This window comes from Bos indicus x Bos taurus, chromosome 9, assembly GCF_003369695.1.
Source record: "Bos indicus x Bos taurus breed Angus x Brahman F1 hybrid chromosome 9, Bos_hybrid_MaternalHap_v2.0, whole genome shotgun sequence".
Lineage (NCBI taxonomy): Eukaryota > Metazoa > Chordata > Mammalia > Artiodactyla > Bovidae > Bos > Bos indicus x Bos taurus.
In genome coordinates, this window is record NC_040084.1 from 59,708,179 (window position 1) to 59,724,326 (window position 16,148).

Genomic DNA, 16,148 nt, shown 5'->3' on the forward strand with positions numbered 1-16,148 from the left:
AACTCCATGGGCGGAGGAGCCTGGTAGGCTGCAGGTCACTAAGAGTCGGACATGACTGAGTAACTTGACTTTCACTTTTCACTTTCATGCATTGGAGAAGGAAATGGCAACCCACTCCAGTGTTCTTGCCTGGAGAATCCCAAAGACGGGGGAGCCTGGTGGGCTGCCGTCTGTGGGGTCACACAGAGTCGGACATGACTGAAGCGACTTAGCAGCAGCAGCAGCATACAATGCATAACAAAATTATTGTCTTTAATAAGTTCATATTTTATTTTTGGGGTATTTTAAAACAAGGCATACCTGCACTGACAAAGATAAGTGTTATTTTATGCTTCTGATGTTTCTCTATTTAAAACACAGATAATTAAGATTTGATCTTACCAGTTTTGTTTCCTGGATTAAAATTTCCAAAAGTTCTTTGTAAGTCAGTTATAAGAATGCCAAAAATGGGAACAATAAGAAAGTAGGGTTGTAATCCTAATATAAAGTAGAAGCTAGGCCAAAAGGCAACATTCAAGAAAACTAAATGCATTATGCAATGCTAAAAGCCAGAGTTCACAAAGAAGATAGGATAGTTATAAATACCTATACCCCAAATAACACATAAAGTTCTAATACAGATCAGGAGTACTGATGACATAAGGAAAAAAGATGGAAACGCACTTTCAGTACAAAATAAAAGGAAAAATATAAATAAGAACATAGAAGATTGAAACAATATAATAATTGGATATGTCTTTAAATATATACAATACTATCCTTGAAATAAAAAAAAAATATCTTAGAGTGCACATGAAAAATTCACCAAAATTGTTAATATGTTATTTGACAAAGAAAACATCATACAGTTACATAAAGTAAAAACGTTACAAACAACACACACTGATCACAATGCAATAAAATTAGAAGTGAAAAATACAATTAAAAATGTAAAAAGCCTTCCAACCTGGAAAATGTTTATTTTGTTAAACAACTCATAGAAAAAAATTGAAGAAAATAGAAATTACCAAACTTCTGAATATTAAAAATGAAAATGCTACATGTCAGAGAGTCTGGTGGATATATCCAAGGCAGTGATCAAAAGAAAATTCATAGCCTTGAATATCTATATTAATTAAAATAAAATAATAAATGAAAATAAATGATAAATTAAATTAAATGATAAATTAAAATAAATGAAACTTACAATTCAGAACTAGAAGCAAGCACTAAAAAGGAATATAAAAATAAAAGTAGAAATTAAAGATGCAGAGAATTAGGGGAAAAGGGATTAAAATTTAAAATCAAAGTTCTGGTTCTTTAGTTGTTCAGTTGCTAAGTCATGTCCAACTCTTTGTGACCCCACGGACTGCATCATGCCAGGCTCCCCTGTCCTCCACTCTCCCCTGGAGTTTGCTCGGATTCATGTCCATTGCGTCAGTGATGCTCTCTAACTATCATCCTCTGTTGCCTTCTTCTCCTTTTGCCTTCAATCTTTCCCAGCATCAGGGTCTTTTCCAATGACAGGCTTTACGCATCAGGTGGTCAAAGTACTAGAGCCACAGCTTCAGCATCAGTCCTTTCAATTCAGGGTTCATTTCCTTAAAGATGGACTGGTTTGATCTCCTTACAGTCCAAGGGACTCTCAAGAGTCTCCTCCAGCACCGCAGTTTGAAAGCATTAAATCTTCTGTCCTCAACCTTCTTTATGGTCCAACGCTCACATTTGTACATGACTACAAACACCCTCTTCCAACAAAACAAGAGAAGACTCTATACATGAACATCACCAGATGGTCAACACCGAAATCAGATTGATTATATTCTTTGCAGCCAAAGATGAAGAAGCTCTATACAGTCAGCAAAAACAAGACCAGGAGCTGACTGTGGCTCAGATCATGAACTCCTTATTGCCAAATTCAGACTGAAATTGAAGAAAGTAGGGAAAACCACTAGACCATTCAGGTATGACCTAAATCAAATCCCTTATGATTATACAGTGGAAGTGAGAAATAGATTTAAGGGCCTAGATCTGATAGATAGAGTACCTGATGAACTATGGAGTGAGGTTTGTGACATTGTACAGGAGACAGGGATCAAGACCATCCCCATGGAAAAGAAATGCAAAAAAGCAAAATGGCTGTCTGGGGAGGCCTTACAAATAGTTGTGAAAAGAAGAGAAGCGAAAAGCAAAGGAGAAAAGGAAAGATATAAACATCTGAATACAGAGTTCCAAAGAATAGCAAGAAGAGATAAGAAAGCCTTCCTCAGAGATCAATGCAAAGAAATAGAGGAAAACAACAGAATGGGAAAGACTAGGGATCTCTTCAAGAAAATCAGAGATACCAAAGGAACATTTCATGCAAAGATGGGCTCGATAAAGGACAGAAATGGTATGGACCTAACAGAAGCAGAAGATATTAAGAAGAGATGGCAAGAATACACAGAAGAACTGTACAAAAAAGATCTTCATGACCCAGATGATCACGATGGTGTGATCACTGACCTAGAGCCAGACATCCTGGAATGTGAAGTCAAGTGGGCCTTAGAAAGCATCACTACGAACAAAGCTAGTGGAGGTGATAGAATTCCAGTTGAGCTATTCCAAATCCTGAGATGATGCTGTGAAAGTGCTGCACTCAATATGCCAGCAAATTTGGAAAACTCAGCAGTGGCCACAGGACTGGAAAAGGTCAGTTTTCATTCTAATCCCAAAGAAAGGCAATGCCAAAGAATGCTCAAACTACCGCACAATTGCACTCATCTCACACACTAGTAAAGTAATGCTCAAAATTCTCCAAGCCAGGCTTCAGCAATATGTGAACCGTGAACTTCCTGATGTTCAAGCTGGTTTTCAAAAAGGCAGAGGAACCAGAGATCAAATTGCCAGCATCCGCTGGATCATGGAAAAAGCAAGAGAGTTCCAGAAAAACATCTATTTCTGCTTTATTGACTATGCCAAAGCCTTTGACTGTGTGGATCACAATAAACTGTGGAAAATTCTGAAAGAGATGGGAATACCAGACCACCTGATCTGCCTCTTGAGAAATCTGTATGCAGGTCAGGAAGCAACAGTTAGAACTGGACATGGAACAACAGACTGGTTCCAAATAGGAAAAGGAGTTCGTCAAGGCTGTATATTGTCACCCTGTTTATTTAACCTATATGCAGAGTACATCATGAGAAACGCTGGACTGGAAGAAACACAAGCTGGAATCAAGATTGCCGGGAGAAATATCAATAACCTCAGATACGCAGATGACACCACCCTTATGGCAGAAAGTGAAGAAGAACTAAAAAGCCTCTTGATGAAAGTGAAAGTGGAGAGTGAAAAAGTTGGCTTAAAGCTCAACATTCAGAAAACGAAGATCATGGCATCCAGTCCCATCACTTCATGGGAAATAGATGGGGAAACAGTGGAAACAGTGTCAGGCTTCATTTTTGGGGGCTCCCAAATCACTGCAGATGGTGACTGCAGCCATGAAATTAAAAGACGCTTACTCCTTGGAAGGAAAGTTATGACCAACCTAGATAGCATATTCAAAAGCAGAGACATTACTTTGCCAACAAAGATTCGTCTAGTCAAGGCTATGGTTTTTCCTGTGGTCATGTATGGATGTGAGAGTTGGACTGTGAAGAAGGCTGAGTGCCAAAGAATTGATGCTTTTGAACTGTGGTGTTGGAGAAGACTCTTGAGAGTCCCTTGGACTGCAAGGAGATCCAACCAGTCCATTGTGAAGGAGATCAGCTCTGGGATTTCTTTGGAAGGAATGATGCTAAAGCTGAAACTCCAGTACTTTGGTCACCTCATGCGAAGAGTTGACTCATTGGAAAAGACTCTGATGCTGGGAGGGATTGGGGACAGGAGAAGGGGACAACAGAGGATGAGATGGCTGGATGGCATCACTGACTCGATGGACGTGAGTCTGAGTGAACTCCAGGAGTTGGTGATGGACAGGGAGGCCTGGCGTGCTGCAATTCATGGGGTTGCAAACAGTCAGACACGACTGAGCGACTGATCTGATCTGATCTGACTGGATGGCATAACCGACTCAATGGACATGAGTCTGGGTAAACTCCAGGAGTTGGTGATGAACAGGGAGGCCCAGCGTTCTGCAGTCCATGGGGTGTTGCACTCCATGGGACACAACTGAGCGACTGAATTCAACTGACTGGAAAAAACCATAGCTTTGACTATATGGACCTTTGTCGCCAAAGTAATGTCTCTGCTTTTTAATATGCTATTTAGGTTTGTCACAGCTTTTCCTCCATGGAGCAAGTGTCTTTTAATTTCATGGCTGCAGTCACCATCTGCAGTGATTTTGGAGCCCAAGAAAATAAATTCTGTCACTGCTTCCACTTTTTCCCCTTTTATTTGCCATGAAGTAATGGGACCAGATACCATGATCTTAGTTTTTTGAGTGTTGATTTTCAAGTCAACTTTTTCACTCTCCTCTTTCACCCTCAGCAAGAGGCTCTCTGCTGCTGCTGCTGCTGCTAAGTCGCTTCAGTCATGTCTGACTCTGTGCGACCCCATAGATGGCAGCCCACCAAGCTCCATTGTCCCTGGGATTCTCCAAGCAAGAACACTGGAGTGGGTTGCCATTTCCTTCTCCAATGCATGAAAGTGAAAAATGAAAAGTGAAAGTGAAGTTGTTCAGTTGTGTCCTACTCTTCATGACCCCATGGACTACAGCCTACCAGGCTCCTCCATCCATGGTATTTTCCAGGCAAGAATACTGGAGTGGGTTGCCATTGCCTTCTCTGAAAGAGGCTCTCTAGCTCCTTTCAGATACAGCAATCTTGATTTCAGCTTGTCACTCATCCAGCCCAGCATTTCACCTGATTGATAAATCAATGAAAATCAAAGAATTGTATGAGTTATTTGTATTGTATGAAAATAGATTTTCAATGAAAATCTATTGAATTGTATGAGTTCTTTATATATTTTGGATATTAATCTCTTATCAGATATATGATTTGAGAATATTTTCTCCCATTCCAGAGATTGCCTTTTCATTCTGTCAATGGTTTTCTTTGCTCTGCAGAAACTTTTCAGTTTGATGTAATCCCACTTATTTATTTTTGCTTTTGGTGTTTTTGCTTCCAGTGGTAAGTCCATAAAAATCACTGCCAAAAAAGATGTCAACAAGCTTACCCTCTATATTTTATTCTAGGAATTTTATGTCTTTAGATCTTTGATCCATTTTGAGTTGATTTTTGTATATGGTGTAAGATAGGGATCCAGTTTTTATTCTTTTGCATGTGGCTGCCCAGTTTTCCAAGCACTATTGAAGAGACTATCTTTTCTCTATTGTGTATACTTGCTACTGTTGTCAAAAATTAGTTTATCATATATGTGTGGGTTTATGTCTGAGGTCTCTGTTCTGTTCCATTGATCTATGATTGCTATAAGTTTATAATATAGTTTGAACCCCTTTATTAAAATTTTCAGTTTAATTATTATATTCAGCTCTGTAATATCCATTTGGTATTTTCTTACACTTTCCATCCCTGTTGAAATTCTCAGTTTATTTATGCATTCTTCCGCTCTCAGTGAACATTTTTAAGACCACTATTTTTAATTCTTTATCAAGGAAATTAATTATCTTCATATCATGAAAGTCTGTCTCTGGAGTTTTACCTTATTCTTTAGTTTGGAACATATTCCTCTATTTCTTCATTTTCCTTGACGGTCTGTTGGTTTCTGTTCATTAGGTAAAATAGCCACCTCTCCATCTTGATGCAGTGGTCTTATCTAGGAGATGAAAATTATAGCCCGGTCCTAGCTCATTTGTCTGTCAAATCTTTTGTTACTGTCCAAGTTGCCTTCTTTGTTCTTAGGATTTCCAGAAACTGAAGCTGTGCCAGGACCTGTCAGTGTCCCAAAGAAAGGATCTCCATCAGCATCTAGATGCAGGCTTATAAGAAGCCAAACATTTAGGCAGTAGCTTTGAAAGAAAGACTGGGAGCTGGGCGTTTTTGTCTGCCCGCTCTGCAGTGAGCCTTGGGGGTATAGCCAGTTAGGAACTCTCTGTTTCCTATAGTCCCGTGGGATCCATGACCACAAGTCCTACTGGCTACCAGATGCGGACTATCAGGACTTCATCCTCTGAACTGCAACCACAAAAGCCAGGGTACGAGACGTGTGCACAAGCTCCTTCCACGGAGACACCAGTGCCCTGGGGCAGAGCAGAGGGAGAACATGGAGACAGTGCCCACCAGCCTCCCAGGTCTCAGGGGACAATCACAAGCATTTATAAGACACGACTGACGACTAATACAAACACACACACACACACACACACACGGAGTAAAATTTACAAACAAATCTGGACTTCATCTTAGTAGGTTTGTTTTTGTGGTAAAGTGTATGAATCCTTATACTATTTTATATGCATTGAAGGGATAAGCAAATGAGCAAATGTGTTGATGTTGAGAGAAGCCAGAGTTCTCACTGCACAAGAAGAGACAGGCAAGTGTGGAATGAAGAAAGGCAAGTAAAGAACTTTGTGAATTTGGATTAAAATCAGAGATATCAGCAAGAGCTCATGGTTTCTAATACACAAATACATACAAGTTCAGCAAGAGCTCCTTGCAGAAATACTAATGTACGTCTGGGGCAGGAAAAGTCTAAGATCAGCCTTAAACAACTTTTTTATATCAGAAATTCAGAAAGCACTCCAAAAAATGATGGAAACATGTCAAAAAAAAAAAAAAAAAAACCACAAGAGCCAGCTCGAAGGGCCTCCCACTGACCAAATCTGGGTCAATTTGAGCATGAAAATAATTACAATAAGAATCACAATCTATTGAATAAAGTAGGAATTCATGAATACTAGATGACAATGGTAATGATAGATGACACATACATACCTATATAAGTACATAAACTTTTGTAATGTATCTTATTTCAATATTAATGTCTTTGGTTATCAATAGCAATGGGTTTCAGCTCCCTCTATTTCTCCTTTGAAATATCAGCCCATTTCTTTTCCCCTTATTTTGATCATCATAGTACACCTATGATGGCAAAACTTTATATTTTGCAACTAAATTTGCAACTTGTCATTTTCCTAATTTTTCATTTTCCTTTTAACAAAACTTTATCATATTAATTGTAACTATTTTTTCTAATTTGTCATTTTTCTTTTAATAAACAGGAATATTTTGTCTTTAAAAACTCCTTCTGACAGTATATGCACATTACAGAAAATTAATTCTCCTTCATAAAAATAAAATAAAATGTCCCATTAAATCCCTAGAAGGCACTGCTAATGCTGAAATGGAAGAGGAAAGGAAAGAGACAGAAAAGAGGGAGCCAAACTGTGAGGGTTAATGAGAGAGGAGTCGTATTCCCTCTGTTGTGCCTTAAACCATTCAATTGCAATAAGGAAGGACATCAGAAGAGAAAAATGTGATCCCCTTCCACAGAGAAATTAATTACTTTCTTAGATTTGAAACCTTTCCAATGAAAAATTTCCTGTTGCCCAGAAGCACCTTTCTAATTAATGATCTTTAGTTTCTCAGGTAAGCTCATGCTGCACAAATCCCTTCTCAGTTTATAAGGAAAGAGGCATTTAAGGCCTGAACTGCAGGAAGAAAGGACAGGAAAGTTACATAGAGGAAATGAACTGAGCCAGGCACCCCACTCTTAATGCTTGGAGCTAACGATGGGCTACAAAGATCTTTGCCCCCTGGCTCAGTGGAGAGGAGTGTGTGCTGACTCAAGGCTCCCACGCATTCTTGAAAAATCACTGCACAGTTAACTTCTAAATTACTGAGAACAATTGTAGAGATCAATAGAAAACACCAACCTCTAAAGACATTTCCTACAGCATAATTTGAAGAAGTAGAATACACGAAGCAGTGAGCCAAAGAAAATCAGGTCTTAGCACTAATTAGAAAATTTTCTAAGCTTTCTCTCTCAAGAAAATCAGTTTGTCAGTCAAAGGACCAATTTGAAACATGGTTTACAAATTTTCATTTGGGCTGAAAAAAATTACAGCCGGATATTTGAACCAATGTTCTAAATAAAATTGTAAGACTAATTAGTTACTGTTAATAAAATTGTAACAGAAAATTGATTATTCACTAGTAGTTAAAATCTGTTTTCCACAAGTCAGAACGAAGACAGCCTATGAAGCAAAAAAAATAAAACCCCACTAGAGTATCTCGTTTAATCAGAGAGGGGAAAAAGGAGATTAATACTGGGTCCCCAGAAATATAACTTCCTCCTTTAAACTATGATTTTATAACATTTACTTCCAACAATTAATAAATGCTCACCTTGTGACTAGCTATTAATCCCAACTAGCAAAGCAGTCTTCTTTCTTTTACTGTGTAGCTTGATCTTGTTTGCCCTAGAGTACAGATGCCACAGAGCACTACAACACATATGTAAATCTGTGTGGGTGTTTTGGGGGGGCACATTGCTTCTCGAGTAAATAGTTTAGAGGCTTATTCTGCTCTTCCCATGGATGAAAATTCCTACTTAACCTCCACTCAAACCTGCCCATCTCATTTGATTTTTGTATGAGTGCTCCAACTGTTCACACTGATGTGAGCAGTGCCCTGAAAATACACCTGCCGAAAGCTACTCTTCTTTTAAGTAAAAATTAGAAAATAAATTCTCCTTGAGCAGAACAATTGGTCCACGCTTTCTCTTCACTCAAAGGGTTACTGGCTTATAGAAACAAGCAGCCAGGGTGTTAGGTGGCCTGTTACCTTTCTTTAAAGGCAAATCACGCTTTCTGTCCCAGGTGATTGGTTTGACCAGTCCCCACCATCACCACCCATAGGTCTACCATCCTCCTCGCGTGCAGACCCAAAACGTGGTACAATTTGGATCTATTTCCTTTCATTTCATCCTTGCTGCATGTTAAGGTTTTAATACTTGTTAAAATATGTAAATACAAAAATAGAGTTTAAGTGAATAAATAAGAATTGTAAATATATACTGGGACCAACTAGATATCTGCAAGAGGACACAGTTGTATTCTAAAGTCATGTAAAGATTTTCCTGATAAACATTAGGCAGATTGGAACATTAACATATCCTAATTAAATATATTTGCTGTAGAAAGTTAGGAAAATACAGATATGCCTAACAAAATGAAAATCTCTCATAACTCCACTCCCTGAGATGACCACTGGTAGCATTTGGCATATGTCCTTTCTGATTTTTTCCATTCTTATATATGTTGCTTTTTCTTACAGTAGTAGGTCTCATACTATATAGCCTGCTTTTCAATGTGTTTTCTATTATCAATAAACATACCTCTACAACATCATTCTTTACGGGTGGATTTTATGAATGCCCTAATTTAGTTATCCAAACCTTAAAGCTTTTCAGATGCTATACCTGGATCTATATTTTGTATATAATTTTGACTTCATGACTGCTTTGTGATAGTTAATACAAACTGACCAGGCTCCACTGAAAGCCTAGTATTTTATCAAAACATTAGCAATAATGTTCAGCCTTTAGAGGAAACTACGCAACATAATGTGAAATCCAGCTAAATTATTATTATTTTTTATTGAACTACAACATTTAGCTCCTCGGGCTCATCTGCTATCAATTAGAGTGATAAGCAGGCACTCAAAAGCTAGCTTTTCAATTATGTTTTCTACCTTTCAACCGAAATGTTCCTGTCATTGCAAATCATGTAGTAATTTTGTAAAGGCTTTATCGTAGCAACCAAGTGATAACTTTAAAATCAAGAATCTAAACCAATTAATTCCTAACATTAATTACTTCTTCTAAAACAAAAGGCACTTTAAAGTAAGTGACTGCAAATATACTTTTTATCCCACTAACAATCCTTATCTCTTTTTTCCCCAGCTCACAATTCTGTTGACAACTCATGCTCAGACTCAAATCATCATTCAAATCATAATTAAAGCATAATTCTGAGCTCTCTTTGTACATGCTAATTCCACAGGCACCAGATGTAAAAGCCACACAGAAATTCCTATAGAGTATTATTAGCTTGCAAGGAGCAGAATTAAGATGCATAAAAGTATCTTGTATAGCAAGTAAATATTTTGGTTTTAATTACATTATTACCTTGTTTTATGCCACTAATTACTACAATTTATTGTATAATTGACTCTCAGAAAAAAATGTTACCAAAGAAGTTCTGCATAAACTGAAGATAGTATATACTAATGATTTGGCCTAACCCTCTGTTCCCTTAAAAATAAAACGTAAAATACTTTTATAGTAGATTTGACAAATTACTTTCCTATTTTCCCACTAATACATAAAGTTTATCATATGCTACAGTTATTTGTTGATTTATTTCTCATAAATCACAGGGTAATAAAAAATTGTATTCTCAAGCTAGGGACAATACATTAAGCTGCCTTTATTCCCTACAACCCATGCTAGAACTTGAAACTTAGTAGGTGCTCAATTAATTTTATTAATTAAATTAATGAACTAATCATGTAATGCATTCATTTCACTCAACATAATAAAAGCATTACTGTTAAATACTAGCTAGTATCTATTTCAGCCTTTACAGATTAAAAGCCTGCAGCCTTAGAGCAAAAGACTGAACATTAGCAATAATAACAGTTTGCTGTAGATTGAAAACAAATGAACTCATTCTGGGACTGGGCAGTCATTCATAAGCCACTTGAGAGGCCTACCCTCTTGCAGTTTATGACCCCAGTCAAGTCTTTCTAGTGAAATAAAGCCTTGTGTTCACTCTGGGGCCATCCATTGTTCTCTCTATAATTTGTACCAAATTGTAAAGGTTATAAATACTTGTGGTGAAGCTGCCTTCACTCACGGTTAGGTGCCATTTTTTTTTTTTAATAACTACAAGACCAGGGACTAGCATTTACCTACTTCATAATAACCTAATCATACATACCTTTGAACTCAGGATGTTCTTCAAATGCCATGATTTATTATGTTCTTCTTGGTCACATAATAGTCAACCCCATCAAATTCAACTAGGCCAACTTCATTCTCTTAGGAGTAGTAGCTAGCAATAAAAAGTGAAGAGTCATTTCTTAAACGAAACTATATACACTTGAATTCTTTCCAGATTTAAAAAACTAATAGATTATGTTGCAAGTGACAATAAAATGAGTGAAAATAAGCACAGTTAAACACAGAAATTTTCTCTGCCTACCACTTCTAAGCCTATTTTCTTCTTGTTGCTGTGATTTTAATTTTTCTTGAACTAATGTGCCCTCTAATGGTTAAAATAAAGATATAATCAAAACCATAAAAGAAATGCCAATTTATCAACTGCCAGGAATATTTCTATTCAAAAAATACTTCTTTAACTTGAACCTATGCCTTCAACATATGTCTTTAATAAATAGCTAGAACATGCATTTTATGTATTCTGTACAACAGATAATGCAAACGAGGAACAGCAAACAGATCTTGTCAAATAGATTTAAATGTACTTCCTATTTTTAAAAAGCATCAATTTTTTTTAATGATATCTATAATTAAGTCTTGCATGTGCTGAAGTTGAAATACAGATTGGGGTTATACCTATTCTAATATCATAACTTAAGCATTTAATTAAAAACAGCTATTAATCCAAAATAGATTATTTTGGTTCTTCCTTCATTTTTATTTTTCTAACATGAACTGAAAGTCTGCCTCTAACCTTTAAAAAATGTAAACATATGCACACACGAAAAAATTAAATACAGTTCTGTTTGTTCACAGTTTACCTTCACTGTTCATGCTCTCCTACTTTTGGTTCAGCTGTAATATTAGAAAGTAATAGAAATTTAGTAATTACCCAGTTAACGTGACCAGTGGCAATAGTCTGCTGAGCTAAGGAGAGTCAAGGAGAAATTGCTTGAATTATTTACCTTCGTTTACTAAATTCAGGAAACTTATTGCAGCTTTATAATACAATTTATTTTGAACAAGAATGTGGTCAAGACAGAAAAACATATATACAGAAAATTTATTTAATTCTGTCTATCCAGAAGAATAGAATTGAAATCAAAGGCAAAAACAGAGACTACCATGTTTAAAGATTTTCTGCCTTGTTTAACCATTACTGTTAGTACTTTAGATAATTTGCTTTTTATCAAAACATGGTAGTATGCTCACAACATGGAATGTTCAAGTCCCTTCCAACTTGAAATGTATTTTAAAATTATTAATGTATGTTTTTTCAAAGGCAGCCTTTTTCTTGCCTCAGAGAGTAAAGACATTATTTTTCCTATTATAAACATAAGGTAACTGTCATTGAGGTGAACTGACCTACCAAATACTGCACAAAAACAGTGACAGAAGCTAGACTAGAATTTAGAATGATTTGTGCAGTTTGCTGATTTTGGCTGGTTCTTTGTGTGCATAACAGGAATGTGTTTTTTTGTTAGAGAAAAATTACATCTTCCTGAATTATATTTCTGCTTTTACCTTTCAGCATAATTTTATAGAGAACATTCTGTATTCAATACCTGGTATATTAGTTTTTCTTATTTTAAGTGAATGCTAAACTACTGAAAGGGCTGCAGGTTGAGGGGCAGGAAACTTGAGTTCCAGTTCAGTTTGTGCCCCTAAGTGAACTTCCATAGATACGAAAGATGCTGAGCCTTGACCGCTCACCAAATAAAGAAGATTGAATTAGATAACCTCTGATCTCCCTCCTAATTTAAAACTGGGGGTTCTTTTTTTTAATAGGAAGATAGAAAAATAGTATTTTTGCAAAATGGTCAAGTACAGTGAAAATTGAAAAGAAAAAAAAATTTGATTATCTTAGAAAAGCTAAATAGCATCTTGAATTTTATAGTTCAATTCAGTGCAGTGCAGTCACTCAGTCATGTCCGACTCTTTGCAATCACATGAATTGCAGCACGCCAGGCCTCCTTGTCCATCACCAACTCCCGGAGTTCACCCAGACTCATGTCCATCAAGTCGGTGATGCCATCCAGCCATCTCATCCTCCGTTGTCCCCTTCTCCTCCTGCCCTCAATCCCTCCCAGCATCAGAGTCTTTTCCAATGAGTCAACTCTTTGCATGAGGTGGCCAAAGTACTGAAGTTTCAGCTTTAGCATCATTACTTCCAAAGAACACCCAGGGCTGATCTCCTTTAGAATGGACTGGTTGGATCTCCTTGCAGTCCAAGGGACTCTCAAGAGTCTTCTCCAACACCACAGTTCAAAAGCATCAATTACCAAATGCCTATTAAAGACCCACCTCCACAACCATGGATTTTAGACACATGAGAGGCAGAATAAGGTGATGATTAAGACATGGACTCAGGAGGTAATGGAACTGGGTTTGAATCCCAGCTCTCTTGGCTACTAGTTTTATGACTTTGGACAAGTAATTTAACCTTTCCAGATCTTAGTTTCCTCATCTGTCAAGTCAGGAAAAGAGTGGAAACTTCATGGAGTTATTATGAGGATTCATCTTATTTTTATGAATCAAATGCTCAGAATACCACCAGGTACAAAATGAATCATCAAAAAAAAAAAAAAAATGTTAGCACTTTTAGAATGGCCAATTTAACTTTTTCCCTCAGTCATAATGGCAGAACACTAAAAAGGCAATTAAGTTAATTTTAATGACTCAGCCACCTGGCAATCTTAATTTCTATTTTTTATTATCAAGGTGCTCATAAATCCTAGTTTCCCAGTTTATACATGTTCTCCTAGGGTATTATGAATAACAACCTCTTTTATCCTCAGTGTCTAGATTTGGACAATAAAGTATATAATCATCCTGATTATAAAATGGATTATTCAATTGTTCTCCTGCACAATGAGGAAAATAAATTAGATGGCCTCTGAGGTTACATAAAGCATAGGTTACAATATATTGGATACGAATGGAAAGAAATGTTTGGATGTTTTGTAAATAAAGTCTAAAATATAAAGAGCTATTAGCTGTTGTCAAGATGGCATATTTGATAGCTTTGTTATATTTAAATAAAAAGTTTGAATTGTGTATGGAGGACTACTTTTATTTCGCTTGTTCCAAACGCATGAAAAGCTCTCTGAACTGGACCTCACTCTCATTCAGGTCTTCCTTTCTTCTTTCCCACCTGCTTTCACTATTTTTTCCACTAGATGTGAAATGGGTTGAGGAGTGGGCAAAAAGAAAGAGCTTCTCCCCTCTCCTAAAACTCAACCATTAAATTAAGCTTCCCCCTAAAACTGACCAGTCTCCAATCCTAGCCTGGTAGGCAATCACTCCTAAACAAATATTAACTGAACTTCTTAAATATAGGGAAGAAAGAATAGATTTGTAAGAGTCCTATGTCACTGCATGATATCTACAGAAAGATAATATCAAACCTGAGAAGTAATAACATCTTCATTTAGCACATTGTTAACATTTTAAAGTATTTATCCAACAGCATGCCCATGCTGCACCTCCGCTTTATCATGCTGTTGTTTTGTCACTAAGTCATGTCCAACTCTTTGTGACCCCTTGGACTGTAGCCCACCAGGCTCCTCTGTCCATGGGATATTTTCCAGGCAAGCATACTGGAGTGGGTTTCTATTTCCTTCTCCAGAGGATATTCCCAACCCAGGGAGTGAAACTATGTCTCCTGCTTAGCAGGAGGATTCTTTTTAACTTATTTATTTTTAATTGGAGGATAATTGCTTTAACATTGTGTTTGTTTCTACCATACATCAACATGATCAGCCATAGGTATACATATGTCCCTTCCCTCTTGAACCTCCCTCTCACCTCCCATTCCATCCCAATCCTCTAGGTTGTCACAAAGCACCAGATTTGAGGTCCCTGAGTCATACAGCAAATTCCCACTGGCTATCTGTTTTACACATGGTAATATAGATACTTTCATGCTGCTCTCAATTTGTCCCACCGTCTACTTTCCTCACTGTGTCCACAAGTCTGTTCTTTGTCTATGTCTGTATTGCTTTGGCAGGCAGATTCTTCACCACTGAGCCACCACGTAAGCCCCCACCTTATATTACATTTAATGTTAAAAGGAACACCATCTTAAACCACAAGTAGAATTTGAGTCCTCAGATAAAGCTAGACTCTAGTGCTAGCACATTTACCAGATATAGTATAAAGAAAGATGCCTTCTCTGTTTAAAGATTTGTCTAAAAGAAGTCTTGTGTTAAACAGATTCTGGTCCTGATGAAGGCTGATGTTCTCAAAGGTATCTGCCCTAACAGAAAAGCCAGTTAATGAGGATGGCAGCTTGAGAAATGATAGTTTCATGGCCCTGATTGTACCAACCAAAAAAGGGGATGATTAATAATACAATACTGTAAAGAGGGAAAAGAGGGTGAAAATGTACCTCTCACGGTTCAAAAGGTAGATCAAGAATTATATGACCTAAAAATCTTGGAAGGTCAAATTTGGTAGAGGGAAACATTCGTCTCAAGCTAATTTCAATGATCTGTTCCATTTGATTTTCCTATAAAGAAGTTTCAGCTAAAATATGGAAGCATCCTCTTTAATTCATGCCATAGAAAAGGAGGTTTATTCTGTCATTTGATCAGTAACACCAACGCAGAAAGTGTAAGAGAATGTATTATTAGAGACAACAATATCTAAAGAGCAATATACTAATTCACAAAGTGAACTTCCCTATCATATTACCTCAAGTAACTTATTGTTTTGATTGATTTCACTAAGAGTATTTCTGTTTTTCCTGGATGATCTGTGTTTATATAAAACCATTAGGAAGGAAGCAAATGCAGTTCTGGGCAGTGAGGTCCCAGTCCTGGTGCCCACTTCATCAGACCCTTCTGGAAAAGAGTCTTTCTGTCCCTCAGACAGGTCTTTCTGCTTGCAGTCCTACACCCTGCTGGCCCTGAACAAAGGTATGTTAAATCTTAGAGGCATTGAAAGGCTCCCAAAATAGTGCCCATCAAATCTAGTACTGATAAGTTCCCAGGTTTACAGCGTTTCCTGTGCCTTGAAGGATTGATTCCAGAAGGTCCTTATTAAAATACAAATATTTACTGGAAGAACTAACATTTTATCATCCACTCTGATAGCAACACCAGCTTTGTAATTTCATAAGCTCCTTGTTAGAAAAGGCATTGAAAAAATGAGATTAGTTTCCATTCATTCAAACATATATTGTCAGCCTACCACAGCGAGACTAATTGCTGGAAATCTCAAAATAAATAAAGCAGTGTCACTGCCCTCGGGGAGTTTACTGTCGGTGGGGAAGATGAACA

The 16,148-nt window shown here is 37.1% G+C and overlaps 1 long non-coding RNA gene across 1 annotated transcript in view; it reads right to left on the minus strand.

Moving 5' to 3' along the window:
- The window catches only part of LOC113898352, a 61,245-nt gene that overhangs the window by 14,753 nt on the left and 30,344 nt on the right, over window positions 1–16,148 (minus strand). The window contains exon 2 of the long non-coding RNA XR_003512621.1: window positions 10,865–10,978. This is a non-coding gene — a long non-coding RNA (uncharacterized LOC113898352). The remainder of the gene's footprint in view (window positions 1–10,864; window positions 10,979–16,148) is intronic.